Source organism: Thermobia domestica, chromosome 2 (assembly GCF_964235325.1).
Source record: "Thermobia domestica chromosome 2, izTheDome1.hap1.1, whole genome shotgun sequence".
NCBI classification, from domain to species: domain Eukaryota; kingdom Metazoa; phylum Arthropoda; class Insecta; order Zygentoma; family Lepismatidae; genus Thermobia; species Thermobia domestica.
Window position 1 is genome coordinate 210,879,731 of NC_137455.1, and position 15,771 is coordinate 210,895,501.

General features: G+C 34.3%; 1 long non-coding RNA gene across 1 annotated transcript in view; it reads right to left on the minus strand.

The window, feature by feature from the left end:
- Positions 1-14,722, minus strand: part of LOC145679795 (uncharacterized) — a 455,387-nt gene extending 440,665 nt beyond the window's left edge. Inside the window, exon 1 of the long non-coding RNA XR_014130546.1 lies at positions 14,474-14,722. This is a non-coding gene — a long non-coding RNA (uncharacterized LOC145679795). The remainder of the gene's footprint in view (positions 1-14,473) is intronic.
- Positions 14,723-15,771: the final 1,049 nt, after the last annotated feature.

Here is a 15,771-nt window from a genome sequence, read left to right on the forward strand (position 1 = left end):
AACACAATCTTAAAAATTGTAACATCTGTATTGGCTAATTGTAAATAGTCTTTAGAAGTAGTGCTTCGCTTTATTCATAACTTCAAAGTTTATATCCGTCAGCAACTTGCGCACTCTTCGACCCTTTGCTTATTCTTTACGAGCTCAGGTTTAGAATCACGAAGGAAACTATGAGAAAAATATCCACAAAATTTCCACCTATTTCTTGAGTGGAATGGCCAACTGTAGATGACTTTATTTTCAAATTGGAATACTTCCATCTTCATTAATTTTTTAATTAACCCTTAAAGACGTCTCAATCTTTCGGATGAAATGTTCTACCTTCACTAATTTTACAGTAAAAGTGAATGAACGTAATGGATATGTCTTGTTTATACGTATATAGACATTGTAGTTTGTACCAAAACTATTCCCGATTGCGAAAAAAAAAACTTATCACGTAATCCGAAAGAGTCCAACCCATAGATTCAGAAACCGTTAAAGGCCATTTTACAAAAACCGAAAATTGAAATGTTCCCTTTTGCTCCTTGCATATGGATGAGCGAGAGTTGGAAATCAAATTTCTCGGTATGTAAGGGTCATGAAATTTTAGATCTCCAATTCGATTATGTCTTCTTTCATTTCTAAGATGACCCGAAAGTAAAACACGTACATAAAAAAGCAAAGAAAAAGAAAGATACAACATATTATGATTTATTCGCACTGCATTAATCAAAATATAAACAAGCTTTTGTGAAGACAAATGTATCTTTATATTCTAACATACGTGACAGAAAGATATTTGTATCTATCCGTAGTGGAAACGATTTGTCATTTAGAATATATTACAATAGTTTCATTCATCGACAATATTCCTTTCATTGTGCTATCGATTCTAGATCTCGTGATAACTGTGCGTATAATTACAATGGTTCAGTTGTATCACCAATGGATATTTCCTTAATACACTTAATATTTGTACTAGAATGTGATAATTTCTAATGACAAGAGCTAAAGTTTGAATCGGAATTACACTGAGATTTCTAATGTAGAATTAAAAGTTGTTACTACAGTCCTCACCACTGTTTCATTTTATATACAAGAGGCCGCGGTGGCTCAGTGGTAGAATGTTCACCTCTGGTGCATGGCGTCGTTGGTTCAATCTCAGGTCGCATCAAGTGAGCTTTGTGGTAAACACCGTGTGCATGGGTTTTCTCAGAGTTCTCTCGTTTCTTCTCACATTCTTCATTCCATCATTTCATTCATTTCTCATCTTCACCATCTCCTTTCGCCTAGCCTTCATAACCGTGGAACCTAAAACTTAAAAGATTTCATTTCATATTTTCTACAATATTACTAGCATTTAAGGCGAAGGTGGAGAGAAGTGTCAAAATATGAGAGATATACCTACTAATCAATGGATCTCAATAAGCTGAACATAGAATGAAAATGATATGAATGAATGTTGCTCTAAATATGTGGTCTTCAATTTAGCATCTCTTTTTTAGCATCGAGGCTTCATAAGACGTGGAATTCGAACCACATGAGCACGCACCGAAAATCGAACCCTCCGAAGGCGCATACGTTGACCATTTAGACACGTGGAGGCTCATGTAGTCGTCACGAGAACAAGAAAAACGTTTTTTTAAAAAAAAAAAAATCTGAAAATTGATGCCGTGTAATAATCAAGCCAACTATTAAGATTGAACTGATAACTACTTAGCCTATGCCTTCATCATGCTTCTCATTATGAAACTAATAAGATGACAGCACGTAATACGGTTAATAAGACATAGACGAAAATAGCAATTGACCATTCAATTATTGTTTAACTATAATGCTATCCAAAGATGAGAAATATAACCGATAATCGCAACCAAAAGACAAAGTTCAGGATGAATTTACGCAAATCGACACATAATATGACATCTAGAACAATTTACTATTACGTTTAATAGTATTTTGTATATGTCTGGATTACTTTTTATTTTTTATTTCTTTTATAATCTTCAATGCCTTTAAATTATTCATTAAACTCAGTAGAGTAGTTTCAGATTTTGCCACGGGAAGGTGGAGGGGGAACAAGATTGTCTACTGACAAAGAAGTTTCAGTTTTTTAGTTAGTATATTGGTATACGGTTCATAAAAGCATGTGCTTCTCAAACTCATAAGGGAAGGGGAATTGCACCCTCTGCCTTCCTCAGATGACGCCTTTGATTAAAATTAAAGAAGTAACTGCACTCTCTGTCCTCCCCAGATGACGCCTTTGATTAAAATTAAAGGAAGAATTGCACCCTCTGCCCTCCCCAGATGACGCCTTTGATTAAAATTTAAGAAGTAACTGCAACCGCAGTGATCATCATAACGCAAACGTCCTCGAAGTACGCGTAGTAAAAGACAGAAAATAACTCACAACGCTCACGTATTCTACAAATGTAATCTGCCCTAATGCTTATACCTTCATTCAATGGCGTATTTAAGATTTTGTTTCGGAGGTAGGCTATGCACAATATGTGAATAAGAACTTATATTTTTCCTTTTGGGTGGCGACAAATTTTAATGAAGTTCATTTTCCTTCCTTTAATATGTGTATAATGACACTTCCAGGTATGAGGAATGAAAACATTGAGTGCGAGTTTATTAGTATTTATTTTGTTTATTTACTAACAAATTTATTTCGAGTGTTTGAGCCTGATAGCCCCCGAAATACGCCACTGAGTTCATTTATAGACAATATCAATAATACATATTATTTAAAGGAATTGTTTATTACAAAACCGACTGACTACTTTTTTTTTAACAGCAAATTCCATAAAGGAGAAAAAAAGAAGTAAACAATGTATAGATAACACATCATCTTGACCTTCAACTTGTACTTAATGATCTCCTACACAAAAGACTGGTTTTCATAACTTTCTTTAGTTATAATACTTTCTTGGAATTTCCAAATGTGTTACACGTTGTAAACTTCTCTTTGAGGAAATTATACAGTAGATACAAAACAAAATCAATGTCAATTAATCTTTATATTTCCTCTTCAAATGCAATACAGAATGACGGAAGAATGCAATATTGCAAACGGAAATGAATGATTTATGTAGTATTTTAAGGATAGCAAAACATGCGTTTAATTTGCATTGTCTTGAGTAATAAAGATTAACGCATCAACCGTGTTATAACGTTTTCCTTGCTAACTTGCATATATTATTGAGTTTCAATCAACCGAACGAAAATAAACCATAGTATGTATACAACATTTTTCCAGGAAATATAATTTTCCTTTCAATTTTTTAAGAACACAGAATAAAATACAGACAGATAGATATTGTTTGGTAATATTGAAATATGAAAACAATTGGGGTTTTATGGTTTGAACCTGGCCATGGAAGAGGCCACGGTGGCTCAGTAGTAGAGCGTTCATCTCTGGTGCATGGGCTCCTTAGCTCGATCCCAGCTCGGGACAAAGAGCTTTGCTGTGGACAAATACCGTGTGGGGGGTTTCATTTCTCATCATCACCGTCTCCTTTAGCCTTGCTGGCATATCTGTGGAACGTAAAACTTAAAGATTTCATTTAATTTTCCTGGTTATGGAAGGTTATAGTAGACAACATCGTGTTCGACAGTTTTCTTAAGCTTTTCCCTTTACCTTCCACATTTTCATTCCACCAATTATTTCATATTATTCCATTTCATTAATTATCCTTATTCTTTAGTTTAAAGGATATAACTTATCAGAAACGCCCACCTTCACATAAGTAGGAAAATACAAAGAAGAAGAATTAACAACTGGAAATATACTGAGATTTATTGTTGTTCTTTCATTATTTTCATAATTCTATCATCTACATCTGCACAAAACTCATACTGCATACATGTATTTTAACCACACTGATGAAGTGAAATGAAATTATGACATTAAATATATGTTCATGTTATGATACGATATTATGATATTATGAAGTTAAGCATACGCGCCTTTGGCGTTGGAGAACGGAGTTCGATTCCCGATGGAGCTCATGTGGTTCGGATTCCACGTTAATCAGTAGATCCGCTACTGAAAGGGACATTAAATTCAAACTCAACTCAACTCATTATGATATTAATTATGAAATGAAATAAAATTCTTATTTTGATGTTTTACATTAACGCCGTGAGCAGGTATTGTCACGTTTTACCCGCGTTGTTCATCCAGTAGCTAGAGTGTGTGCTTCTCATGAATGAAATCGCATATTCGATTCCTATCGCGAGAGCAGGACATAATACAAATCTTGTATCACATTTTAGCGATTCACATTTCTTCAACAAAGGTCTGTCAATCGTATGCAATATATGAGCTGAAATATTCACTTTTTTAAGAACTGGGAAGAAATCGACTTTTAATTAAAATTCCACCACCTCGTTATATGATATTTTGGAACAGGACTAAATAAATGAATTATTAATTAATTACTAAGAATTAAATAAAAAAGAATGCTTTACAAATACTCCTTCTTAACTCATTCATCACTTCTAATAAGAAATTTTAAAAGTTTTAAATCAAATTGCTAATTCCACTAGGAAATAAAAGCAAAGATCTCAGCATTTATTAATTTTATAACTTCCGTCTAATGAGATCTGTAATTCAGAAAAATATCTCTTGTTGTCACAATACGTGTATGCTCTAGAGATAAACAGAACCTACTACTTGCAGAAAAAGTATTTTTTGTACAAAGTAAATACTAGTACATTAGAAATATATAAAATCTTATATGAACTGGATTTTAACTATCCCTTTAAGTAGAAACGGAGGATAGGGAAAGCATTTAAGTCCTTACAAAATTGAATAAAATCTTTCTATTTTACTCACGATTATGCCGGGTAAGGAGACAGTGATAGTAAGAATGAAAGAAATGGTGGAATTAAGAAAGTGGAAGGAAACGAGAGAGCCCAGAGGAAACCTATGCAGAAGGTGTTCATCCACCACAAAGCCCCACTTGGAGCGAGCTGGGATCGAACTAGGGATCCACGCACCAAACGTGATTGTTTTAAGACAGTGGCATCACAGATCAATTTACATGCTTAGAGAAAGAAAACAAAAACTGCAAACTGCTGTAAAGGAGAAAAGTTATTACGGTGCTGTTTGAGAATTATATTTCAGCTGTAAGTAACAAACGATATGTGAAAGGAAGAGAAGGGAACGAGAAAAGCTTCAAATTCTTGTGAGATAGTAAATAGTATAATTAATCCGTCAAAGCAAAAAAAAAAAAAAAAAAATGCTTGCAGAAAATCGACAGAACATCACACCTTTTAAAATGTCAGAAAATGGCTTGACAATGATGTCAGAATACTTGTGATACAGACAAAGCTTCTTCTTTACCCAATGTGCGAAAATTTTACATGATGTGAAAATCTATAACGCCAATGACAAAATTCAAAAATAATTATAATTGAACTTAATTCTAAAAGCAATGCATGGATATGTCTTCATAGATATTTAAAGAAAGGAAAATACTTTAGAATAATTTAAATCTCTTATTTGCCGCGAATTGTGCGTGTCTAGGTATATTGTATATGCAATCGAGATTAGAAAATATAACCTGTGTTCATATATATATATATATATATATATATATATATATATATATATATATATATGTGTGTGTGTGTGTGTGTGTAAAACATTACTCCCATCTACACAAGTAATAATATCTACAAAAAAGAAATGAAACGTTTAACTTCAGCACAGGGACGTACGCAGGGATGGGTCCTAGGGGTCCAGACGCCACCCCCGAAATTTCCTCGTTTATATAAATTTAGCCTAATTTTACGGGCAAATTTAGGAATTTTAATATAAAATACCCTCATATTGAATTTGGACCCTTCCCGAAATAAATTACTGCATACGCTACTGCTTCTGGGCTTTCTTACTACTTCAGGCATACTAAACGAACTCTATGAGATCACATATTCTTTCATATTTTCATGTTTTCCTTCAATTACTCAATGTAATTTATCATGGTGAGCCCGCTAGTGTCTATATGATTAACATTATGTGCCTTCGACGTGGGAGACCCTGTTCGATTCAAAGTAGGAACACATGTAGTTCGGATCCACATTAAGCTTTTGTAGGTCCACGTTTCATATATCTACAGTGCTGGAAAGAAATGTAAAACTCTTAACCAACAAACGAATTATTTACCGTAGTTTTCAGTGATAAATCAAAACCTGTTTCGCATTAACGTACCGTACATGCTAAATAAAGTAACTTTAGTTATGGGGTTAGTAGACGTATAGTCCCATCCTAATGTAAGTTTCTGTAAAGCTTCGTAAGGCTTATTACAGCTATTTTAATAGATATATTACTGACACTGACTCCAGGAGTATAATAACATTTAAATAATTCGGTACACACAATTTCAGGATATTTTTTATAAGTAAAGCTACATGGGAAAAGCTTAAGCGGGTGTGTGAAGTTAAGTTGAGCCTGAATGATCAGGCAAAACTTCATGAAACTGCAATCTAAATAGGCTATTCTTATTTGCAATATTCTCTCTTAGCCAGTAATAAACTCATAACAATCAAAGGATTGGTAGATCGACGGATTTAGCAATAAAATATACAGAAATAAGGCATATAGTGTACTTTATCTACTCACGTGTATACGAGATTCCCTACTATCTGCACAATCATAACACTATACTTAAATTATTCCTATCGATCTTCATGTATGAGATTGCCGTTCGAATCTCGGATGTAGTTCTTAAAGAACAACCGATGAAATGATATTAGTACATTGAAGGTGTCAGTGAGCATCGTGTAGTTACAAATTACTATCTTAGCGTTTTTACCCATACCAAGCTGGTTACAGGTCCTCTGGATGGAAATTTTACTCTTGAGGTTCGAATAAGTATAATTTCTTAGTCCTGGAGGTCTAATCTTTAATCGTCTATTAAGCAGTGAGGAAAAATAAAAATTGACCCTCCCGGTGAGATAAAAACGTTCAATTCTTAAAATTCTTCTTACAACACATAGATCATTAAGGCAATAGGTAATGGTGTTCCGTGTTGCCAAATTGCAATGTTTGTTTCGATTGTTGGACTCGTGAAACACCCAACGCCATTATTATTTTTTGGCCACTTCCTATGTTAGGTAAAAGCAAAAATTTCATTGGAACTGATGATCTTGCAATTTCATTTCTATACTGAGTTTGTATCTGTAAGAGTGAATAAGAATTATTGAGCATCTTTACAAGAATAATTTCCGATGAAAAAAAAATCCTAAATTGGAAAAGGGTAGCTGGGTTCAGTGTTTCTTCCAGACATGTCTTTTGGGGGTATCACTGCCCCACCCCTGGAGCTCTGAGAGTGCGCCCCGGAGCAGACCAAAATAATATAATCAGCAGCGACCCTCTGAATATCAAATGTGCACCCCCGGAACAATTTTTCTGAAAGAACTACTGGTTGGGTCACTAGGCGAGAAGAGCAGTCTTTAGTCGTGTATAGCTTTGTTTCACGTATCGTTTATTTATTATTATTATTATTTTTTTTTCAAATTTGAGAAATTGACAAATTATTTCACATAGGGAGCTACTTCTTAAATTCTGACAGTGAGTGACATGGCGAAATAGTATACAGACTCTTAGATGACGTGCATTCAGAATTAAATGCTGAACTGAGGAGGATGTTTTCCTCCCTTTCTGCTGAAGTAAAAGAGCAGACAAAAAATGGATTACGTTTCTCCAAAACTAACCAAAATCTGTTAGATTATATTTCCTAACTACTGTAATTGTTATAAGAATGATCCTATAATATGTTATTTCCCTCCAAAATTATTATTATTAATAATAATAATAATAATAATCACAAAGTAATTTACTGACAAATGAAAATCGCAGTTGCGAGAGGAAGTTATCGAGATAGACCTGTGCTGTTAATTATATTCAAAAAAAAATATTATGCTTTTTTTGGTTAGTTTATCAATATTGTTTAATAAGAGCCCGCATCTTCAAAAAGTTTTTTTCTAACATTAAAGATCAATAAAGAATATTTTTCTTTCTTCTACAATTTATTGTGATTTGGGACAATTTGCAATATGACAAACAATTTTAAACATCACTCAGAATGTGTAACTACCATGTAGCCTGAATTAAAGCTCTTTAAATCCCGATGTGAAACATATTTCACAAACCTTACAAATATTCTACGTATTGTATTAGCCTACGTAAGAAACACAGGGTGGACAATTTATTTTGATACGTACTTCTAAAATAATGACCAAAATCCATGAAATTTTGTACAATACAAATATCAGTAGAGAGATATTGTTTTATACACTCAGTAATACCACTAGGTTAACAGTGTTACCAACCAAACATAAAGTTTTTGTTTTTTTTAATGGCACTACGTCAGGTTATTACATATATGAAAACTTACTTCCACACTTATTATGGAATATTGCGAATTAAGGACGCTACAGCATCACAAAAATTGAAAACAGCCAAATTTTTCGGTAGTTTTACAACTATAACTACACACGTGACACGGATGGGGTAACGGATCTGCAAATTATCTTCATGTTGAATCCTGCTGTCATCATATGACTACTTCTATATCATCATATGAACAACTAGAAACAAAGTCACAAAAAATTAAAAATTTCACTTTTTTTAAGGGACTTTATTTCGAAACTGTTTTGATAAGTATCACATCAAATTACGTACATATGTTTAAACAGACAAAGGTTTATAGCAATTCGATATTTCATGCTATTCCGGAAATACAAAAAGAAAATTGAATTTAATATATTGCTTAATGTGTATTCATGGGAACATTTTTAAGCATATTTCAATTTACTTCCATTTTATGACATTACAACAATATTTTTTTTAAGTTTAGGTATAAATTCTGGGAATTACATAATTGTAAGCAGTATTGCAAACTCTGTCAGTATTTACCATATCTCCAGAATGGTTTCAGATATCAAGCTGCTCTAAACGGTATTATCATCTTCACATTTCTTGAAAGCCATCTCTGCAATTGAATGAGGTACTCATCTAAGCAGTTTTTCTTAATAAAAACTTTTGGAAAAAGTCAAATTGTTCCTATTAATGTTAAATCCGCCATATCATGATCACAGTATTAGACACAAAAGTACTTTGAATGTGTATTGCCGTGTCTGTCTCACTTATGTTGCTACTGTTATAGAGGCCACAAAATTTGGAAGTTTGTGATACTGTGGCGTTTAAGTGTCCTTAATTAGTAGCAATGCATAAAGTTTTCGTTTAACATGTGGATTTGATATATGTAATAACCTAACGTAGTTCCACTTGAAAAAATACTTTGTTTGGTGCCAACACTGTTAACCTAGTGGTATCACTGAGTATATCAAATAATACCACCCTGCCGATATTTCTGTGGTACAAAATTTCAACCTTTGTTGTCTATTAGTTTAAAAGTTACGAGTGTGTATCAAGATAAATGTTCCACCTGTATATTCTAAACGTTCTACACTAGTGTTACAAGATCAGTACTATTGTAAAATGTAATGTTTCTCTATTCATAAATTCGCTAGCGTTAGTTATACACAGAATTCATTCAGGGGTACGTAATTCTTAATCACCACAAACCACTGTTCAAGTATTCGCCATCTCTAAACAGATCAAACGAATTAGTGAAATCGTTTTATAATTTCTTTTTACGTACAAAAATAGCACTAACACATTCATCTTCAATAATGTATAATTTGTGAAGAATACAATGCACGACAATGCCTATATATATATATATAAATCTTCGTGACGATCAAACCTGAACAACAAGTAATATCTTTTTAGTAGTAATAATAACAATAATATAGCTGAACTCTGCTAAGATAGAGGCCGCGGTGGCTCAGTGGTAGAGCGTTCACCTCTGGTGCTTGGGGTCCCGGGTTCGATCCCAGCCCCCGCCAAGTGAACTTTGTGGTGGACAAACACCGTGTGCGTGGGTTTTCTCGGGGTTCTCCCGTTTCCTCCCACTTTCTTCATTCCACCATTTCATTCATTACTCATCATCACCGTCTCCTTTAGCCTAACCGGCATAACCGTGGGACGTAAAACTTAAAGATTTCATTTCTGCTAAGATAGTGAGAATGACCAGGTAATTCGATATCCTTTCATCATAGGCAACTAACATTTCATTGTAACTGTTCAGGTTGCATAAAACCAGGGAATGCATAGAAACTAGAACTTGAAACGGGACATGGAGCTGCACCATTACTCGTGAAGATACTGATTGACTCCATTAACGAACTCGGTCGAGATAATCGCTCGAGCTGTCAATTGTAAATCACAGAATTCGAAAATTCCCTTCGTTCAAGAGTTTTCGGTTATTGTGTGAAATAGCAGACGAATAGATGGACAGCTGTCAACTGCAAAACACAGAATTCCTAATAATACTCATAGAATATCTATTATTTAACGAACTGGGAGTTACTCGAAAGTTGCTGTATTTCATGGTAAATGTTTGAACAATATTCAATATCCCTAATTCTCGAACGACATCGGAAGAACACTTGCAAGAAATTTAAACATTTATTTATTTTCACATCTAGTTATGTGGCTCTTAATTACATATATTTTCTTCATTTTCGAGAGATTTTTAATTTGGTTCCTTGTATGAACCATCTTGGTGAAACTTCCCCTTTCGCATGAGACAAGTGCAGAAATATACTGGCGTCTCCGGCATGTAAAATGGGGAGGGGGAACATAGAAGAAAATGATTTAAATGGTACTACCTAGCCCAACTTGTTTATTAACTTCGATTCTATTTGTTACCTTTCTGCTTACCTTCACGGACCCTTTATTAAGGTACATCAATAACTCGATTACAATCGTTTCATAGCCTGAATATTATATTCCAAATAAATATTATTATTATTATTATTTATATGATATTCTGTCGTTAGTAAATAAATTAAATTAGAATAAAATATTGAATATTTTCTACTTCAAAATATTCGGGGGACGCGTCCCCCTCGTCCACCCCGCCAGAGACGCCCGTGCAGAAATAGTACATAAGTATATTAGTAAAGGTAACTCGTTTTCCATGCTACTCTGAATGAAGTTTCATAAGTAAGCAGATGATGAGCTGTATTTATTGTCTCTTACTTCATTTTCTAACTACGAGTAGTAAATCACTTACTTTGTTTTCTTAAGCTGCTAAGTTTTTAACTTCAATTTAAATGTTAGACATTGAGACGAAAGTTCTGGTTTTTATAATCGTTGTAGACTATGGACTATGAGTTTTTTTTTTTTTTTTAATGCTATTCTATAGCTGAAATCATCTCTTTTTTCTGTAGGTCTTACATGGATGAACAATATAAGGCTGCTGAAAAACTATGCTAAGTAAAACTAAAATAATTTTGATTTTGATTTGAATTTACCGTCCTATTCAGCAGCGAGGCTATGAGACATGGACCTACAGCTTAACAGCATAACGCGTCGAGTCCGAACAACATCAGCTCCTGCAGGGAATTGAAACCAGGACTTAAAGGCCAAAGGTACGTACGCTAACCGCTTAGCCACAAATGAGCTCAAACATCATTTCAAAATCAACGGCAAAAATTTAGAACGTATCTGAAGCATATCTAAGCATTTGCAAGCTGTATTTACGAACGGGCCAATATTGAGCATGACCTGGGAGGACGAGGGGGTTCGCCGACCAGATAGTCCAGAAAATACATTGTTGTATTTACTATACATACAGTATATAACTAACTAACTAACTAACTAACTCTATGGCCTATGGGACCCGGAGGTTCAATGCCGCGTTCACAAAAGCTCTCCATTGACTTCTATCCTTAGCCAATTGGATCCAGTTTCTACTTTGTATTCCTATCTCTGCTAGATCCATCTTAATATTGTCCTCCCATCTGCACCTAGGTCTGTCTTCCTAATGGTCGTTTTCCGATTGGTCTTTCAGTCAAGACTTTGAAAGCGTCTCTACTTTCTTCCATTCTAGCTAAATGACCCGCCCATCTAAGCCTCCTAGACTTGACGACCCTAACAACGTTGGGTAAACCATATAAATTATGTAGTTCCTCGTTATGAAGTTCCCGCCATTCCCCATTCCCGTTCCTCTTGGGTCCGAATATTCGTCTCAGGATCTTGTTCTCAAATACTTTCAGTCTATGTTCTTCCCTCAGAGTAAGTGACCATGTTTCGCAGCCATACAAAACAACAGGCATGATTATCGTTTTCTATATTTTAAGCTTCAAATTCCTCCACGGAATTCGCGACGACAAGAGATTTTTGAACCGAATAGTAACACGGATTTCCTGCTTTTAGTCGACATTTAATTTCTCCCTAAATATGATTTTTTTCTGTTAATATTGATTATAGATATTTGAAACTATCCACTTTATGAAAAGTATTATTTAATATTTAACGCATCCATAATTTGCCGTATTACGGTCCCGACGCACTTCCATGTATTTAGTTTTCTCTGCATTTTCTTCTAAACCCATGTCCCTGCAAGCGTTTAATAAGATATCTGCATTTCTTTCTATTGTTCTCCTATCATCCCCTATTAAATTTACATCATCAGCATATGCCATAATCTGGTGAATACCATTCAACTCTAGGCCTTGGTTGCTATCTGATTTTCCTTATAGCGTATTCGAGAACGAAGTTAAATAATAATGGCGACAACGCATCCCCTTGTTTCAGGCCATTTTCGACGTGAAAGCTCGTGGACAAAAATTTTCCTACCCGGACTTTACTTTGGGATTCATTTAAACATATCTTAATTAATCTAATTAGCTTTCTCGATATTCCAAGTTCTGTAAGAACGTTGTATACTGTTTCCTCCTAACTGACTTGTACGCCTTTCTAAAATCAATAAATAGTTGATGTACCGGGGTATTGTATTCCCACTTTTTTTCGAGTATTTGGCAAATGGTAAATATTTGGTCGATAGTTGATCGATTTCGTCTAAATCCGCACTGATAATCTCCAATAATTTCATCTGCGTATGGGGTCAGTCTTGCTAATAGAATATTTGAAAGGATTTTATAGGATGTTGACAGAAGAGAAATGCCTCGATAATTATTAGTCAGTTTTGTCGCCTTTCTTGGAACAATGATTAATTCTTTCCACTCTTGTGGCAATTCTTTCTTGTTCCAGATAAGGAGAATGAGTTTGTGTATCTTGCTCCACAATTTTTCGCCTCCCGCTAAAATTAACTCAGCCGGAATTTCATCTACACCCGGAGATTTGTGTTTCTTTAATTTCTTTATAGCGGTTTCTACTTCTATTCGGTTGGTTTCTGGAATACACTGTTCTGCGGTGTGTATCTCCTTTTCTCCACGCACACTACTTTTTGGTTGCGTGTTAAGTAAATCGTCAAAGAAATCTTTCCATCTATTTAAGATGCTATCCGTGTCAGTGAGAACTGTACCGTCAGATGTCTTTAATATATAAGCACGAGGTAGATAGCCTTTCTTAAATTCGTTGATTCCCTTATACATGTCCGGGATGTTTTTACTTTTACTATTATCTTCAAGTTCCTTAATTTTAGCTTTCAGAACATCGCGTTTCTTTGTTCTAAAAGTTTTGGAAGTTTCCCGCCTGATATCTGCGAAATTTTGTGTAGTTATTTCATTCGGATTTTGTAGCCAGCGTAATTTTGCCTGTTTTCTCTTCTCTGCTAGTTTTAACAGTACATATATACAATAAATAATATATTGTATTTTTATAATAAATATATTTTACTATACTATACCAAGTAAGGAACTGGACCGTTTCCATTTTTGACATTCCTACTTAAATAATAATTATTCCTGTCACTGTCAAATGCTTTACACAATTTATTGATATTGAGAGCAGCTACTTTTTAATGGGCCGGGGCGACAAAAATGTTCATCATGGCTCTGCTTATGAACTAATTCTTCTGGTAGAAATATTTTATTTGAACAAAGGTAAGATAAAGTACGTAATATTCCAATAATAATAATAATAATAATAATAATAATAATAATAATAATAATAATAATAATAATAATAATAATAAAATTTTCGAGAAAGACTAAATTTATCTTTTAAAACAAGAATTATGAATTTCAGAGAAATTGAGAACGTGTTTTTAGCTAAAAATACGATACATTCGGACCCTCACTTTGGTTGGTAGTTTCAGAGCTTAATATTATCTCTCCAGCACGACAGTTATATGAAACACGAACCTAAAGTTTAACATTGGATTAGACCTATTTGCAATTCTAAAAAAATTGAACCCGGCTCTCCCATAGTAAAGGCGGTATCGCTAACTAGTTAGACTCAAATGTAGTAACCTGTTTAGTCACTTAATCACCAACCATAAATAATAAAACACGACAAACACTCTTCTCTAACTAGTGTCTTTTGAAGTAAACAAAACTTTTAAATGCCAGACAAGATCATTAGAAAGAAGCTTAACAACAAAATGAATATTTCAACACGCTTATTATTCAAAAACAATATTTAAAAACAAAAGCAGCTTACCTACTGCATTCTTGCATAATTTTCCGCAATCTTTATTTCTTCTTCCCGTCACGATTTATTTATAAACTATTTTGTTTCTAAACACTTTACACTTTGTTTGTTTCTGTTTTGTTTATATATAGTTATTGTTTTGTGTCATTTATAAGGTGGAGAAAGATGGAACATTTTCACTTGTCAAATTTTAGAACGCACCGCGGCACTCAAACACAACCACTTACTCACTAACACCTGCGTCGCTCATCGGCTGGGCGAGCGCTGCGACTGGTTGCCGTTGCAGCTTAGTTACCCCGCGCACAGCAACTGGTGGCAGAGTAGGAAACTCAGATACCATTTTTGTTCTGATATTGATTTTTCACCCGTTTTGTCATTCTCTAATGTACTTTTTCGTCAATTATTTGTTGTTTCTATTCTGTTTTGTAAGATTTTGAGGTGTAGTTTTCGAAAATTTAAAATATTATTCTTGCAGAATAATGTACTATATGTTCCATGAGAAACTTAACAGTGGTAGCACGAAAAACCTAATTATTAAATTGTATCCCCGAGCAACTGATAGTTAAAAATAAAATGAAATCTTTTCGTTTAACGTCCCACTATTATGCCCACTGCTGAGGAAGATGGATGACTAAGACAAGCGGATGACAATTGAAGAACTGGTGGCATGTGAATGTAGGAGGAAACGGGAGTACCCCCCCCAAAAAACACCACAAACCTACTTGGCCGGGGATCGAACCAAGGTTACAATAGTAGTTTTTATTTACATGTATACTTTCTATATAGAGATTGAAAGAAAGTAGATATTTTGAAACGTACTTTAGAAACGTATTTAAAATACTTTTTTCTTTATTGTATCAGTTTGTCTTTCACTATCAAACAATCCTAACAGTTCTTCACATCAACGGCGCCGACTTTCCAAAATTTAATTGGATGCATATCAATGGCGGGTCGTGTCACCCTATATGTTTTCAAGGAAGTCTCTATAATTAATTGATTTATTTTTAGTTAAAATCTTTTATGAACACTGTCATAAAGGGCTGTGTTGTGATAAAGTAAAATATCATGGTGCTGTAAGGATAAGTTCGGGCTGTCCTAGCTCAATCGATAACACGGCGGACTTAAACGCGAGAGAAACGGGTTCAAACCTGGGTCCAAACTAAAAATCTTGTGGGTGCTCCGCACTCAGAAGATTATTTGTGTGGGTGCAGGAGCCCCCACGTAGTTGGCACACATGCTTCACATCATTCTGAGGTTTAATGATAACTATCAATCATTACCCATAAAATAAAAACTTTAAAAAAAAT